An 18260-nucleotide genomic window follows, 5' to 3' on the forward strand; every position below is an offset into this window, starting at 1 on the left:
CAACTCAATGCGAAATTTGCTCTTGTCTGTGCTCTGTAAGTAGTTGTATGCGCGGTAGGGTGGAGCTTAAAACATACAAAAAAAAACAAATTTATATTTTTGAAAGTCTTACCCCTTGAATACGTTCCTTTTGATATAGATACAATGTGTATAAAGTTTCAGGCCTAAATTCCTACATTTAGAGGTAGCTCAATGACCTCAAAGATTATGAAAATGATAAAAATTCAATGGTTTGGGAGTAGGCCGTTGCAAATTTACTCTACTATCACCAATTTTTTCAATCCCTTCTAAAAGTTGCGATATGGTCCAACTAGAACACCCATAAAATTTTGGGCCGATTGTCCAACCTTAAAGGGTCCTTCAGACCTTCACCCCATATTTATGATTTCCGGATACTCGCAGGAAGTATTGCTTTCCAAATACTCATATTTTGGCTTAGGAATGACCCAAAGACTTGGTTATAGGCTTAAAACGTGCACAGTTGCCAACTTTATATTAGCTTGTATAACAACTCTAAGCTCTAGGAGGCTTTGTTTTTATGTTATTTGCGAAAAACTGTATTTTGAGCCAATTTGCGACCATTTCAATTTTTCGATAGATTAAATTCAATTTTTGATGATTTTATAAGGAAACAGTCAATAAGACACAATTTAAAAGTTACTAAGTCTCGTGGTATAGATTAGCAACTAAGAGTAACTCATTGCATTAATCAACTTCTTTGTACATCGCTCTCCTCTTCCATTCTTCAGCAAATCCTTCTGACATGTTCTTATCCCCTTGACAACTTGGAGCAAATGCTGCCGTTGTTCCAGGGATCTGGTGATTCTATCAAGATGATAATTGGTTAGCATACCATGGGCTCTCTCTGCTGAGTCGTTAATTACCTTGATTGAACTGGCCAGAGCCGACAGCATCTGCTGACCATCGTGGCAGCGGTTTAAAGAGGAATGTTGGCTCTATGCCACAAAGTCCAAAAAATGTCCAGGAATCAGGACCCACAAAGCTTTTCAGTCGTACTGAACTGAAATTCTTAGTGATTGGCTTATCCTGTGAGGCTGATAGTGTCTTCCCTTTATACCAGACAAGCTCCTTCGCCATCTCAGCCTTGTCTTTCTTGTCTGTGGTGTCGCTGAACAAGGCTAGTATAGCCAACCACTCACCCAGATACCACAAATGTGCTTGGAGTTTTTGCTGCACCACACACCAGCTCAGCAACATGATGTCGGCAGGCTAGTTGGAGCAACTTGCGACCGAAAATCTTCTCAAGTCTAACAACTATTCCTGTGATGCATCCTGAGTTTGTACTAGTGGTGTCGAATATCAGCCCAATGATCGATGTTCAGCTTCTTGAGGGTATCCACTTCACGTTGGTAATGGATTCAGCATCACTGCCGGAAACTGGTGGGATTTCTGAAACACATTGAATTATATAATCAGAAACTAATTACGGTGTGTTATTGTTTATAAGTTGTTATTGAAAATTAAAAAAACTGTACAAAAATAAGCTACCAATAAACTAGACTTACCAAGTAAGACTTCATCGCCCTCCAGCTCTAAAAGTATAGCCACCCTCTCCTCTGATTTACCGATGTGTGTGAAGCTCTTGAGATGTTTCCCGTCCCAGTGCAAAGTACAACCTCCAGTTAGCTTTTCCAAATTGCTTTTCAGGAATTTTGTCCCAGCTTCGGTTCTAGTTTTATCTCTCCTTCGTTTTGATGTAGCTGCAGAAAGAGTTATTTCATCTAGATCCCCACCTTTGTCCTTGTGAGCGACTTCAAAAAGCTCAGTCAAACCTCTCAACGAGATCTTGTGTTTGTCTGCTACTACACAAATACCTGGAGAGAATGGTGAAGATTTACCAGCTCGAGATTCTCGCGATCTCGTTGGAATGGGATTGTATTCATCATCATCATTTCGATATTCTGGTTCAGTCTCTATTGGATTGGTGCACGGTCGTTTGGTCGACAGACATTTGGTCGACAGGACGTTTGGTCGACAGGACGTTAGGTCGACAGAACGATTCATTTTTGGGTTAGGGTTAGAGTCAGGGTTAGATTAGGGTTATGGTTAGTTAACTAACCCTAACCCTAAAATAAATCGTTCTGTCGACCTAACGTCCTGTCGACCAAACGTCCTGTCGACCAAATGTCTGTCGACCAAACGTCCTGTCGACCAAATGACCGGGTACCATTGGATTGGGGGTCATCTGGTTCGATAATTTCAGCACGACTGTGAGATGGTCCACACTGTTTCGCTGCTGTAACTAGTTCCCTTTCGGCTTTCCTCGTCAGTCTCCGTTGATATTCAGTATCTTGGCAGCCAACACTTCCGTCACAGGTTATCTTCATGTTCTCGAGAAACTGTTTGTCTTCTACTTTTCTGGATCAATACTGTTTTCAAGTAGCTTCTCATAGTCAGGACTCACTGCCCAAAATGTTTTATTGAATTCTTCCAGGAAAGTATCTCTTTGTTAGCTGCTGTATAGTAGTCTTCTTCCTTTGAAAATAAAGCGTCTTCCAATTATTGTTTAGCTTCTCAATCATTGAAATAACGTTCTTCAATGTTTTCGTAGCAATATGAGTCCTCGCTCACCATTCAATAACTTGTTCTGCAGTTTGTTTGTAGGCATCTCTGAGTGAAGATGTTTCGTTAGAATCAGCCTGGAGAACGTTATGAGTCCCCTTAAATTTGCAAAGTACATCTTTTACAGTTGGAGGTTTTGACCCAGGGTTGAAAAAAACCTGGGTTTTTTTAAAAAAGCCCAACCCGCCCGAGTTTTTTTAAAAAAACCCGGGTTTTTTTGGGTTTTATTGGGTTTTTTTAAAAAAGATGCAAAAAAAGTAGATTCATGCTTATTTCACCTCAAAACTACTTTTTACGAGTGAAGTGCCTTTCACTCATAGTACATGCTTGCATAACTCAATAAAATAATGCACTAGGGCTGTTGTTGCTTGAATGTTGCATCATCCATTAGTTTCAAGATCAAGTTGGATGTTGCATCATCCACTGATTTCTATACCAAGTTGATGCTACCGTGGTAGAAATCACATTATTGCATCATTTGTTTAGATTTGAAGGCAAGGAGCATTTATGCCATCATGTTTAAATATTTTTTATCATTTATATATATATTATATATAGTAATGGATGAGCAATTGAGTGATTGCGTGGCCAATTAGGCAAATGCTCTGAAACAGCCATGCATTAGAATCCAGAATCTGTAATTGGTAAATAGCCTCCTAAATTGCATTTCACATCATATATACAGACTACAGTAGAGTAGTACTTTCACCAATTTAACTATAAGGCCTTCTTGCATAAATGAGTTTTAGTGTAGTATACACAAAGTGACATTACTTGATTTTTGTGTACTGTGCAATATCCACTACGTTTTCAGTTTATTCTTGGAAATTACTTCACAATCACATCCTTAAGTCCTAATTTAAAGTTTGTTGTAAGTGCCTTGTTGTGTTTTTGTAAATTTTTTTAATTTTCCAATAAAAACTGGACAAATATGATGCTCTGGGTTTTTTTATGGGTTTTTTTAAGTGGGTTTTATTAAAAAACCCACCCGGGTTTTTTTGGGTCGGGTAGAATACCAACAACCCTGTTTTGACCCGAAGAATGGATCAGGCGCATCAGCATTATCATCAAGGAGCCAGATCTTCTTTCTTCGATCTATTTTGAATAAAAGCACGTTCACCAATTATATACCAGTAGCCCACTTTCAAAACAAAATATATTATATATACTCTAACAAATGTAAATTGTTATTTTATTGACTGTTTCCTTATAAAATCATCAAAAATTGAAATTAATCTGTCGTAAAATTGAAAATTGGCCGCAAACTGGCTCAAAATACAGTTTTTTGCAACTAACATAAAAAACTAAGCCTATAAAGTTGGCAATTGCGAACGTTTTAAGCCGATAACCAAGTCTCTATGTCATCCCTCATTGAGCTACCTCTAAATAATGTTCAATTGCACTGATTTTTTTTCTCAATTGTTATTTCATATAAAGGAACAATTTGAGAGGGTAAGAAAAACATATTTCAAAAATCAAAAAATAAGCTCCACCCTAATGCGCGGCAAAGTTCGTGACAGTGCACAACATAGGTCATCCTCAACATTAATTTGGTTTCTTTGTTTGCTCTTAATCTGCAACAGAGCAGAAAATCCTGACTTACATTCACATAGGTAAGTCGACACAAAAGGAATTAGAATACGAAAAGCTGTTTCGGCTGTTTTGGGGAAAGAATCTTTGGTAATAATCTGCACAAGACAATGATATGTAACTAAAATATTGAAGTTGCAGAAAATTGCAAGTAAGCTACCGATAGAAAACTTGCAGCCAAATAAAAAGTTAAGGTAGCCCAAAAAGTCGCAAGTCGCCAATCCATATTTTTTGCAGCCTTGCCTTATAAAAAGTAGCTCAATCGGGCAACATTAGATGCTCCAATGCTTTGACAAAGAAAAAGTGTTTCGTCATCATAACAGCTGTGTTGTCGAACTAATTATGTAGTTACAAAATAAGAAACAGTACTCCATCGCAATTACAACACTTCACGATTATGCGATGCATGTGCTCGCTTGTCTTAATCTTTGCTCAATATTTTGCACTGATCTGAAGAAAATATTTAGTGGCATCAGTGCAGTAAAATTTTCAATGTAAATTATTTTAAAGTTTAATGAAATTCCTCCCCTGAACTCATGAAATTCCTCCCTAGGGAGGAATTCCTCCCCGGTTGGGAACCACTGATTTAGACGATTCAGAGCGAAATATATTTCTAGAAGTATTGGTACAATAATCATGTAACCACTTACGCCGTTCATCCTGACTCACCTCTACACTTCTCGATAGAGTTGGTTTATTAAGAACACGTATAGTGTCCAGAACTGACAGGTTTCACCAAACACTCCATTCATGGACCTGTTAAAGCATTCTTCATACTTTTCCCGATGTTCGGTGACGGCTGGATTGGCCAAGCATACTTCTACTTTATCAGGGTCAGTTGGAATAGTGGACATGACTTGCTGAAAGTTGTCAATTTCATCTGCATCTGAAGTTGTCAAGAATCGATCGTATAGCTTTCTTTCCATGACCTTGACTGTAATTTCGTGCACATGAGTACAGTACACCTGTTGTAAAATTTCTTATAATGAACCCTTGTAATGATCCCTCGGCAAGGATCTTTGACTCCGACAATATGGCCTCTATCCCGCAATCATTTATGAAGGTTCCTTCTGCTCCGAAAAATGCAAGATCCATATGAAAATTCCCAAGTATAATGAGGAGATTGTCAAAAAGAGGAGCTTGAATGGAGGCGGCTGTTTGTGCAACCAGGGGTGTGCAACAGCTACGTCAAACGTCACCACGGCACATTGTTGGTGAGTTTCAGTTGCAACCTTCATGGTTCTAGCCAGTAACCAGTTTTTCTTTAAGAACGTTATTGTTGGTTGGTAATCTTGTTATTGGGTCCTTGTAACATATTCGCTGTCCCGGATTCGGTAGACGGTAGACAATCCACAAGAGTAGCGGTAGACAATCCACTCTATTATTGCTCATGAAACCAGCATAGAGTGGAGTTGCAAAATCTCTACTTTTGCTGAACCAATATATATCTAGCGGTTTCATTTTGCATGTCAAGATGGACTCTTTATCCATTATTTCCTTAATATAATCAGACGCTTCTCCCACGGAGCGTGATTCTTACTTTCTGCCTGTGCTAAAAGCGGAGTATGCAAATTCCGGTTCTAAACTTTTCACATCATTGTAGCCATGTGTGGCCTACCCTGTTAGGTATCTGCAAAGTTAACTTGGAACCTGTCATTGCTCCTAAGCCAAGTATTGTGTGCTTCCATGGCTTTACATGACCTCGACTGACGTTATACACAGCATCTGACTACATTGATTCTACTTTTCTTTCCATTGTGTGTGTGAGAATCACTGAATTTGGATTTCAACCCGCATAATAGTGTAGTATAAAAGAGTTGCAATGATTCGGAAAGTTTTGGGCCATATCCTTCAAGCTCTCTAGGTTTGTTGGATATGAGGTTTTGGTTTTGAGTAGCTTCAATATTTCACCTCGTAAGAGAAGTGCCACTGTTCGAATCTGATTATCTTGATTGGCCTTGTAATCACCTATCAGAGCATATTTTTCTTCTTGGGCAAAGAGAAGTGAGGTGTAAATAAAATTGCCTACTTATTGTTAGTGCTTTACCAAACTTATGAGAAATTTTCCTCACAAGGTTCTGTGTGGTGTTAGACCATAGCTCAACATCATTTCCTCCATTTTACCAAATGCTCATCTTTGTAAAGATCAAATAATATTGAATATAGCATTGGCGTTTGCTTTTGCATCTCTTCCCCAACAAACTCGCATATTGTTAGAAAAGGAAGGTTGTGAGTTTGGCGAGATGAAATATTCCAGTTTGTGGTGGTTTGGGGATTGCTTTTAGTCTCTCTATCAAAATGAACCCGGCAAGACTTGTGATACTCTGCTTCTTTGGCAATTAAGTCCACACCACTACGAATAAGTGATTTAATCCTTTCGTTTTTAGAAAACACTGCTCTTGAATAAAGTGATTCGCATCCATCCATCGTTGAGACCTTAACGGTATTTTTTTTTTGTATTTCTTTCGCTTACGACAGCAAAATATACAGAATCCTTTCAATAAACCTACTTTGTCTGACTTAAGGAGCGAGCTTCTGCATCTTGTTTCAACTTTAGCAGAAGATGAAGCAACTGCCTTAGGTTGAAATGTTCTTTTAACTGCTGTACAGGTAAACTTTTTGTGACATGACTGATGATAGACACCTATGGGTAACGCAGAGGAACTTGTCTGAATGATTCTACGTGTGGTGACAGAACAGCAATCGGATGATAATAATTGTAGTCGAATGCTTGCAATATTTTTCCATGATGTCCAAATTGTTACATTCACAACTTTACATTTTGCATCGTCTGACGTCGTGCTACAGCAAATAAAACATAGGTGATGTTCTCCAGGTCTTTCCTAATTGACCTGAAAAAAAAATTGTGTGAGCCTAAAGAGTTTGACCTATGTCAACGTAAAGTAAAATTAGCAACATGTTGGTTACTAATCTATATTTTGCGTTGCCAATCGCGATATAATTGTATACGAGTTAATCTCAAACCAAGCGCTTCCATGTCGCGTACGAAATACCATCCTTTATCGTGATAGTTACTATGCAGTACGGTACTTTAGTCGCATCCTCATCGGTTGGCGGAGTTACGATGACTGTAGGCAACTGAACAATGACACACTCTTCCATTTGGTAGTTGTTTGTCTGTAAAATATCACTCCGAAATTCGGACACTCTTTTGAAGTCTGTCCAGTTAAGTTACTGCTGCTTTTCCAACATGCTTGTTACAAAAAACCTTGCCAATCTTTTGAGTAACTCCTAGAATTATGGGTAAATAAAACCTTGGTGTGATAGGCGAAACATTACTGGCTTGAAAATAATAAAGTAGCAAGTCACCTGATAACTCTTGTAAAGTTAGGAGTACGTATTGCAGACATTACCTGGGCATTACCAGACATAAATATCGAAACTATACAAATAGTAGCAATACTTGTATTGGCTAATAACGTACACTAATTACTCCCAGACATCAAATCGTTTTTTTTTATTGATTCAACGTCTGCAGACGTTGAATTGATGTAAAAAACGGTTGATTTGCTGTCAATGTTTTTTCGAAAGGATGCTTTTTACACTGTTTTTGTATCATATTCTTCAACTTAGCCTACTAATATTTATCCATACTCGTTGGATCGCTGATTTGTTGCGTACTGAATTGTCACTGACTGCCTCTTTGAAAAGTCTTGTTCATGGAAAAACGGTTTGGAGGAATAAAAAACGTAGAGTACAAGATTATTTATCATTGTAATGTCATACAGTAGCTTATTGTAGGGAGTTTCGAAAAAAGTGTTATCACATAGCTAAACGGTTAGGGTATAGTCAGATGATCAAGCGCTTTGAGGAGTGAATTATTAGTAATGTGTCGTTGCCCGCTGTGACACAAAGGCAAATGATCCCTTTCAAACTAATTTAACAGCTTGCACTAGGGCTGTAAAATTCCAATCACCAAACTTGCTAAAAGTAAGACAACCTGATTTCTCTATCTCAGACAGCAAATCAACCCTTTTTTAAATTGAATCAACGTCTGCAGACGTTAAACCAATGTAGAAAACGGTTGATTTACTGGCTGAGATTGTAGTGAGCCAAGCAGATGCAAAAACACTTGATATAGTTCCTTGCACTGAAACTATTTTTATTTGTGTGGACAAATGAAGTAAATAAATCACGTTGTGTCACTTAGTTTTGTATACCGTACTTCAAAAGCACAGCTAACAAATAGCTCCTATCAATTGACTTAGTGCAAACCTGGGGGTTACCTAGGCCTACTTCAGGTCTTCTGTCAGGGGACACCCACCACCAAATTTGTCTGTCACATACATTTTTGTGAAGCTTAACACTCACACATTAATTGTCAATTGGTTTTATCCGGTAACTATTTCAGCTGACCTAGCTCAGTTAGGGGAGGTCACCTACTTTAGGTCGTCTGTCAGGGGATACCCACCAACAAATTTGTCTGTCACATACATTTTTGTGAAGCTTAACACTCACACATTAATTTTCAATTGGTTTTATCCGGTAACTTTTTCAGCTGACCTAGCTCAGTTAGGGGGGTCACCTACTTTAGGTCGTCTGTCAGGGGATACCCACCAACAAATTTGTCTGTCACATATATTTTTGTGAAGCTTAACACTCACACATTAATTTTCAATTGGTTTTATCCGGTAACTTTTTCAGCTGACCTAGCTCAGTTAGGGGGGTCACCTACTTTAGATCGTCTGTCAGGGGACACCCACCAACAAATTTGTCTGTCACATATATTTTTGTGAAGCTTAACACTCACAGATTAATAATCAGTTGGTTTTATCCGGTAACTTTTTCAGCTGACCTAGCGCAAGATTTGGGGGGTATAAAACTTGTCTGTCAGAGCCCCCCCACCACCGAAAATGTCTGTCACATACCAGACAATCATCTAGAAACAATTTACTTTACAACCAACTAAGTTTCAAGCGGTAACTATTTCAGCTGACCTAGCGCATTTTTTGAGCCATGAAAAATGCCCCCCATTCCCATACCCACCACCGGCGGCCCGGCAGACTTCCAGATTATGAGTACCCACATACCACCGGACATCGCTGTATAAATAGAAATTGGTAACTTTTTCACCTAGGGTGGACGTCGCGGGCTCCCGGTCTATAAAGGTCTTGGTGTTGGAGGGGAATCTACATTAGAATCGTTGCACCACGCAATAACTGCTTTATTGGGATTACAATCCAGTACTGCGGGACTATCTAACGACACTCGCACGAGTGTCTCCAATGTGGCTGATTTTAAAGAAGTTCGCCACTCCCCTAGAATTCTTTTTAGCAACGAAAAACAACGTTCGACATGACGTGTTGACGATGACGGCAAGGTAATAAAATAAATATTTCAATGATGTGAGTGAAGGACATTACTGAAAGAAGCATAATTTTTGCAAAATATGATCAAAAAATGTTTTTCCCTCGGATGTCAACTAACCTAGTTCTCCTTTTTAACAACGATTCAATGTCCGACAACATCAAATCGACATAAAAAACGACAATATTGCCAACCGATGTAAATTAGCACTTCGGATTAAGACTTTGTTAAAATAAACGTCGGGAATTACAAACAAGACTTACAGCGCTGGTGATCGCAGATGGATATATTCCATCAATGACAAATATTCCCACACAATGCAACAGTGGCGATTATGACGCGCTAACCTAATTTTGCGTCACTCTTTGATACTAACTTACATATTTTCGACAGTTAATCCACGATCATTCTATTGCGAAATTAAATAATTGGCTAGAAGAGACCGGCGGCCAAACTTGGCCGATTGAGGAGGTAGCACCGGCGGTCATTCAAGCACTACTTAGCGTCCATGGCCGCAGGCTGTTTTAAGGCTTGACAGTAGGTTACATCATTATAACATAGCATGATGCCCTTTTTTGTATACCGGACACTTGTAGGCTATCATTACTCAATAAATAGTGAGCTGATAGATTAGCATTATCGCTATATCTTATCTTAACACTTGAAAAAAAATTTGCTTTTTAGTAAACAAAAGTGCCCTTTTTCGTAATCTTGCCCCCCAGTCAAAAATCGTTCCGGCGCCCTTGCTAACATCATAGTGACGTAGGCTAGCTGGAAAGAAAATTGTAGAGGAGAGACAAATGTTGGGGGGAAGGGCAAACATTTCAATATCGGTAAGCCTACTTGAAATAAAGAGTTTGTTCAAAAATATAGCTGTTGAATGTAGCCAAAAATTTATGAAACGTCATTCAACATGTAACTTAATTAAAACGTTTTAATAGCATTAAAAACACATTTTTTGTGGATAAAGATAAACTTTTGGAAAGTGCAAATTGCTCAAGCAGTGAAAAAAACCCTCAAGCCATTCGTGGCTACGCCCCTGCCTAATAACTTTTAGCAGTTTCGCACACGTAGCCTACAGACGTACGGTAAAGGTTTTGAACCACAAACGACGATCACCTACAGCTTAAAGTTTTCGCTGGTTGAAGTGTTGTTGCCTTTAAAATTCGTCCATCGACTAGCAAGTTCCGCTAAAGAACAAAACATACATAGCCTACACCTACAAAATCATGTGAACACCTTCTGATTAACTGAACAATATAACTTAATATGAGCAACAATTATGTTGAAAAGGTTTAGTGGAGTCAGATTAGTTAGAATTAGATTGGCCGAATTAGTTAGAACATTTATTTGGCAGGCACATAAGTTAACTAAATCAATTAAAATATAACAAAAAAAAAAACTCTAAAATAAATGTAACAAAAGTCAAATAAAAGTGACCAACAAAGAACTTATAAACGTACACACAAACATAGGATTAATAGGTAGGCTATGGTAGCTTTTTATTCTTCATCTTGCTTAGGCCTAAGTGTCTGCAATAAACTTGCGCTTAAGAGATCTACGAGAGTGAACTGCAAAAGCATTATCGCGTTTAATAGACCAGCAATAGTCAGCTAGCATGGTAGCATCCCATCTCTTTTGATATTTGACTTCCATCTCACTAATGTCTTGATGAAATCGCTCCCCTTGCTCGTCAATCAAATAGCTAAGATTATCAGGAAAGTAGGCTAGTCTAGATGATTGTGCAGAAAATAAAGTTTGATGCTTATTAATATAAATATCCTGGAGTCTTCTGAGTAAGTTAGACACGAGCTCTTTGTAATAGGTTGCCTTTTTATTTACCAAAAAATTCTTAACAACTTTCACAAAAGCATCCCAGGCACAGTTCTTTTTCATTCATAAAAGATGGAAATTTGGGTCATTAATTAATTTTCTGATTTAAGGCCCATCACATATGCCGGCTTTTAACTTTTCAATTGTTAATCCTAGAAATTTTGTGCAAATATATCTGAAACAATTTCCATCTTTATCGAGTGCTTTCACAAATTGCTTCATTATACTCAACTTCCTACGTAGGTACGGTAAGTTATCATGAAGGTTTTTTTGAAATGAAGGTGAAATATTAGCATTACTGTGCTTGCAACGAAGAGGAGGAAACATAATTTTTGATCGTTCCACCAGAGAATGAGCTTAAACATTTTTCTCGCCAGGAATCATTTCACTTCTCATGTAACGATCCATTATTGCGTCAGATACGTTTTACTTCCTAACAAGTGAACCATTTTAACCTACCTACTACACGTCATCTTCCAAAGATTTTGTATTTTTCAATCTAAGCTAACTTGCTGTAAAAGGAAAAAAGATAACAGAAAATAAAAACTGTTCACATTCGCCTTTTGAACACACAGTCACCAGTTCAGCTCCGCTTAGAAAATATCAAATCGACTGTGTACTTTTAGTTTTATATAACATTTGGGCGACTACTAAAATGTACTAATTCGTAATAAAGCTTTACTATCCTGTAATGTTTAATTTCAACTTCTGTCATAAACCTACAATATAATATGAACACCTTCCGATAACTAGAAATTATAATTCGAACAACAATTGTGTGGTAAGAAATAAAGTGACTGACAAAAGCAGTGGTTGAGAACTATGTGGCAGGAACTAGTGATGCGGTACTGATGAGCCCAGCCTCATGGACGAAACACGTGTCTATCGCTGAGTTCCTGCTACACTCGACTGCCGAGAAACACATGTTTTTAGAAAAGTCTTGATGGCTAGTGTAGTGTGGAGGCTACACTGGTATGGTTAGCGAAACACAATGCTCGCTGTTCTATAGTGAGTAGTCAGGTAGTGCTGACGCCAGGAAGATCGCTCCTTTTCAACAATTGTGTGGAAATTAGTTAATGGAGTCAGATAGCCTAGCCAAATTAATAGAATATCCGTTAGACAGACATAATTTCATTAGATAACTAAATTTAGACGGGTAGAATTTTCATCAGGTAGAAGAAATGTGGGACCTATTCAACAATGCCGTATTTAGACCTCTGCAAAAAACATTCATTTGATTTTGGTGTTTCCAAGTTTTAATTTCATAAAGATGATGCATTGTGGGTTTTCTTTACGATCAGGCACGCAGTTAAAGAGAAAAACAAAGTTTTCGATTTTGAACGTAAAAAGTAATTTTCGAAGGGTGCAGTTAATCTTTGATTTTAGTCTTAGACAGCACACAGACCAAGCCTTGATGTTGGTTAATATTGCTTGGCAGTTAGTGTAGGCAGTTGCATAGTTTCATATCTGACACTATTACAAGTAGAACGTTTTTAAGTAAAATATAAAAATGGCTGGTTGTGGGACCTATTCAACACTCGACTCAGGGACCAATTCAATAGTAAACAGACTGTTGAATATTTAAGTTCTCATCTGAAGGGACCAATTGTGTGGTTTAACCAGCAAAACCGTTGGTGCCATAGACATTCACTTGTCACATGGCTTCCCAGTGGCGTCGCCAGCTTATCAGGATCGGAGGATCAAACATCAATTAAATGGGAGCGGAATTTTTTCTTTATTGAAAAATTTTCGGCGTGGGGAGCGCCCACCACGCTGGCGAAGCTCCTGAGGTTATAACATATTCATGTGCGTGTAAAAATACTTTTCTTTTTGCATTTTTTTTTATTAAAAATAAAAAATAATAATCAGACGTTTTGGTCGGATTGATGTTGAATTGGTCCCCTGGGGGTGGGACCTATTCAACAATTCAGAAAAAAATATAATTAGAGAAAAAATGTGTTAGAAGTTATTAAAAAATTTTAATCTTTTTACGGAGCGTAAACGTTAATGTTATTTGTGCTCGGAACAAGTTTCGGGAAATTCGGATGAAAAATAGAGCTTCCAGGCAAATAAATCAAAATTTGTTGAATAGGTCCCACATCTCCCCTACTGTAGTCAGACAGCCTTAATATTAATTCAAATATAAACAAACATTAGACCTTAAATAAATTAATAAAGTAAAACCACACTCATAAGCCAATGTTTCCTTTTCCAATGCTGATCTCTTGCCCTGCTGTCCCACAAACAGAGAAAACAAGGAAACTTTTCGTATCCACCTTGCATTCCAAGCAGAAATCCAATCAATTTCAAATTAACGCATAGTCCAATTGTGTTCACAATATGAAATTTTTTCCAAAACAAATTTGACTTCGTTATAGCCTAGGCTACTTTTCTTTGAGAGTTGTTGAATGTCCAAGTACATGGTACAGATCCATAAACATTTCCATTATGCAGTAAAACATATTTTAGACTTCGTTTATAGCTGTCAATATAAAAAGTCGCCAATCTTGAGGATTGTATTCTGCTGCACCAAACTTTTTAAGAAGACCTTCCACATCGATAGCCTACAGTAGGCTATACAATATCATTTTCCTGAGAAAAATAGGGCAAAAATTCGACGTGGCGTTTCCAATAGAAAGTGATTACAGTACCTAGTTCAACAATATTTTTTTCTTTGAGTCTTGAAGCCAGTAACTCAGAAGATTCCTTTGATAAATTTAAATCCCTCGCCAAGCTATTGAGTTCTCCCTGAGAAAAAAGTTGACAAGGTAAAATAGCAGGAGAAAATTTGATTTCAGCAAGGGTGGAATCGCTGTCAGTGGAAGCTTGCAGGATCAGAAAGTTTTTCTCTGGGTAGCACTAGCCTGATAACCTGATTGCTGAAGCTAGGTTTGGACATTGTTTGTTTTAAAATGTCATAGGCTACAAGCAGAGGTTGGCAGTAGCGAGCTACTTTTTTGGTAAAAGTAGCGGTAGCGGCGCTACTTTTTAGTTGGAGTAGCGGCTGCAGTAGCGACGCTTTTTTTCCAAAGTAGCGGTAGTGGGAGAGGAGCTACTTTTTTTCAGTCGCACTCTCGCTACCCGCTACTTTTTAATTTAAATTGAAAAAAAATGCTTGTTTTTTTGCAATACTGGCGTGGTCAAGCAGCTATATAATCGGTTTGGTTGCAAAGTTTCGGTCTTTTCTAGCTGACGTCAACTTCTTCGGCGAATATCTCCGTGTGATGAAGCCCAACTGCCAGGTTTTAGACATTTTCCAGGGCGAGTCCAAAACATATTACGGAGTCTTGCTTCCAACAATCACAATTTGCGGGAAAAATAAAGTTGACCGAGATCAGTGATTTTGTGACCTATGAGGAGTTGAAAGTGAAAGTCCTTGAAAGGGTGAAGAAACGATTCAACAAGTGCTTCAACGACATGAAATGCGTTATGGCATCATGTCTTCATCCCTCCGTCAAGACGTCCTGGCTACATTTCTGCAGTACGTTTCCACGGATGATGCTGATGCACTACGAAAAAAAGTCAAGACAGATGTAATTCGACTGTTGCGGGAGACATCAAGTCAGGGTGATACCGAAAAGAGTGACACCAACACCAGTCATGACTCCGAGGATGTATTTTTTGGAGTGTTTGCGCCATCCCGTGAAACGTCGGTGCAAAAGGAAGCAGCAATTGTGGACGCCTTTTTTTCGGACAAGAGCAAGTCCGAGCTTTTCGAATACCGAATTAAAACATCTGTTCATTAAATACAACACCCCCATTCCTTTCAGTGCTGCGGTGGAGAGACTTTTCTCTGTTGGAAAAGATGTGCTTAAGCGAAAGCGGGCAGGACTTATAGGCTAATGACTCTCATTTTGAAATGCTTGTGTTTTTGAAAGATGCGTAACAATAAATTTCCCTTAGAATGTGTTTTCTATAACGATCGACGTTAAAATGACAGCGTAAACGAATGATAACATTCGTTTTCAAGGCGATCATTTTTGCGTCACTAGGGACTTGAGTGTTTTCTAGTGTCATTTTATTAGACAAAAGTAGCGGAAGAAGTAGCGGTAGCGCACGATACTTTGGCCCGATTAGCGGGTAGCGTGCTACTTTGGTCCAAGTAGCGGGTAGCGGTAGCGCGCTACTTTAAAATTAGCGGGTGCCCACCTCTGAATACAAGAGTAATAATAAAGGTTGTAATCCCACAATTACAGCAATAAAATTAACTATTGTATTTGACTACTTTGTAGGGCAATTGCAAAAAAGTCAAAATCACTGTAACTTAAAAAGTTGACTTGATGGAGAAAAACTGATTGCATTTTCAGAGTCAGCGCCCCAATGTTAGTTTAAATCAGTTCAAAAACTGCCGGCACCAAAAATTGTGTCGGCCAGTGTTATCTATCATATTTACGATGTCATCACATTAATGCCCACCTTATTATCACTACATCATGCAAGAAAGAACACAATATGGATCAGAAGCGTTTTCAAAGTCTCCAGTGTGACCTGACCTGGAATCGATCTCACATCTGCCAGCACTGGAGCCGAAAACGAAATCCTTCAGCTCCTGAGCTGTAGTTACGCTTCAAAGAGGCCATCATAATCACCAATCAAGGACCGAAGGTCATGCCAGGTTGTTTCACTTTTTGACCATCACAACAAAGTTGAGAGAAGAATTGCAACACTCAATCTACCCGTAGGCCTACTAATAAACTGATTCGACAAATTACAGTTATCACGCCTGACCGCCCACAAGCTCAACACACCGCAATTTGGCAGCAGCCTCAAGCCAAAAACAGGAACCCTAATAAAACATGGATACTCAGACTCCAACTGCATTTCGAAAGCTTGTAAAAAACTGTACCCGCTTCATTTGACTGCAACAAATCGTTTTTTTCCACACTTGAGAAACATCTATTATGTTGAGGGCGGCACATTGCTCTTTTCCACAATTTTTGGAAAAAAAATGTTTGACTGACGCCGTGTTCTACCTGTTGAAAGCAAATTGTTGCAATCAAAAGTGACAAAAGCAATGATTTTTAATTAAGGATAAAAGTGTATATCTTTGAGACAGTTTTTGTGTATATATTTGTGGTATTATGGAATGCCCAAATTATTATCATTTACAGCACAATAAGGTGTTGGTTGAGGTTTATAGCTACGATTTATAAGATTTTAAAACTTAGTTAATTTTGTAGCATCTGGTGAGACGCCAGAAGATTTACTTCTGGCAACAACCTATTTGAGTGATCATCTGGCAACATCGTTAAGTCATTTTATGTATGATCATAGACTTTACATTTACATAATTCAATTCAATTTATTTTTCTTTGTCAGAATGCAAAAGAAATGATATTGTGAAAAAGAAATACAGTAACAAAACCAACAAAAGGAAAAGGTGGCAAAACCTTTAATAATGGTTTAAGACGTGCATGAAAGGATCTAATATTGCGGTATATGCATCAATAAATATAGTTAAGCACGGCCACCAAACCTGATACTTTAAAATAAGTTGATGAATTAGTTAAGAATCAGTCGCCTCCTCGTTCCTGGAACAACTGGAGCGCCAATTGTTAAAGCAATGAGAACACGACTGAACCCAACATCACAAAAACAAACTAATATACACAGTTACACACACATATTGAAATTACGTAACGGACTATCAAAACAAGGACTATTTACAGATTTCATACAGAAATAAAGTGTTCGCAGCAACAATGGTATGATGTATCAGAAACAGGGCTCCCAAGTCCCATTCCTGGATTTTTTGCTACCCGTGTGGGTTGTTAAGTTGTTTTTTTTTTTATAAAACGTTGATATCTGTTTTTTTTTCTGCACTTTTAACTTTTCTTTAATATCTATTGATTTTGCATAAAATTATAGGAATCGCGAGCTGAATTAACCATTCTAAGTAATTATTTTGCTGCAAAATATAGCCTAGGAAATCTAAAGTAAATTCTGTCTAATTTGAAAGCTATAGGCTAGTTCCACCTCCTGATCACAAGTAAAGCATTCAGTTTCTAGTTTACGGTAAGTAATGAGTGAGTACCGGTACCGTATCGTACCACTAGTTTTGGTTCAATTGCTAGTTTTGTGGAAGATTTGTTGATAGCAAAACAGGCCATAAAAAGAGCGGGGCAAAACTGGTATACCGTACTGTACCTAGGTACCTAAAAGAAAATTGGTGAACGAAGTAATAGAGGGTGTTTGGCTGTTAGCCATCAACGTTATGAAAAGCAAAGGTAAAGTAGTTTCACCCTATTTGTTTGGTTGAGTCCTGTCTTTGTCATGAGTTATCAAGGGGGGGTGGGGGGGAGGGAGACTTGTATACCAGCTCCCAAAGTTTATAGATAGCAGAAAGTGTAGTCGACATCTCGAAGCTTTTCTAATAGCTACCGTATATTATAAACATCTGGGTTTTTTTAAGCCACTTTGTTTTTTTTAGATAAAATCTAGGTTATTTTCAAATTTGTAGATGGGACTACTAATCAGTAGGGACTAGGGTGGAGTGAAAATAACTTTTTTGCAAAATTCAAAAACATAGCCCCCTAAAAATTTGCTTTTGTTCATGAAAAACACATTTGTGAAAAAAAAAATAATGTCTTGATGAAGCTCAATCCACAAATCAAAGATGGCCGCCAACTTTGCTTGAAAATACAGTAAATTCACCATACCTTTGCCAATACTTGCCCAATTTTTATCATACTTCAACAAGCTTTCCTCGTTCATGTCATAAAACACTGGAAATACATATGATGACAGTCTGAGCAAATTATGACATCACCAAATCCAATATGGCCGCCAAATTCAGTTTTTCACATTTCCTATCCATGTTACACACTTCTTCTTCGATTTGCTCCAACGTTTGACAGTTATATGGTTATGCTGTCTTCTGTCTTCTTCAATCGTATCCATACGATTGTTCCTCAATGATAATAGTA

This window comes from Aplidium turbinatum, chromosome 3, assembly GCF_918807975.1.
Source record: "Aplidium turbinatum chromosome 3, kaAplTurb1.1, whole genome shotgun sequence".
Lineage (NCBI taxonomy): Eukaryota > Metazoa > Chordata > Ascidiacea > Aplousobranchia > Polyclinidae > Aplidium > Aplidium turbinatum.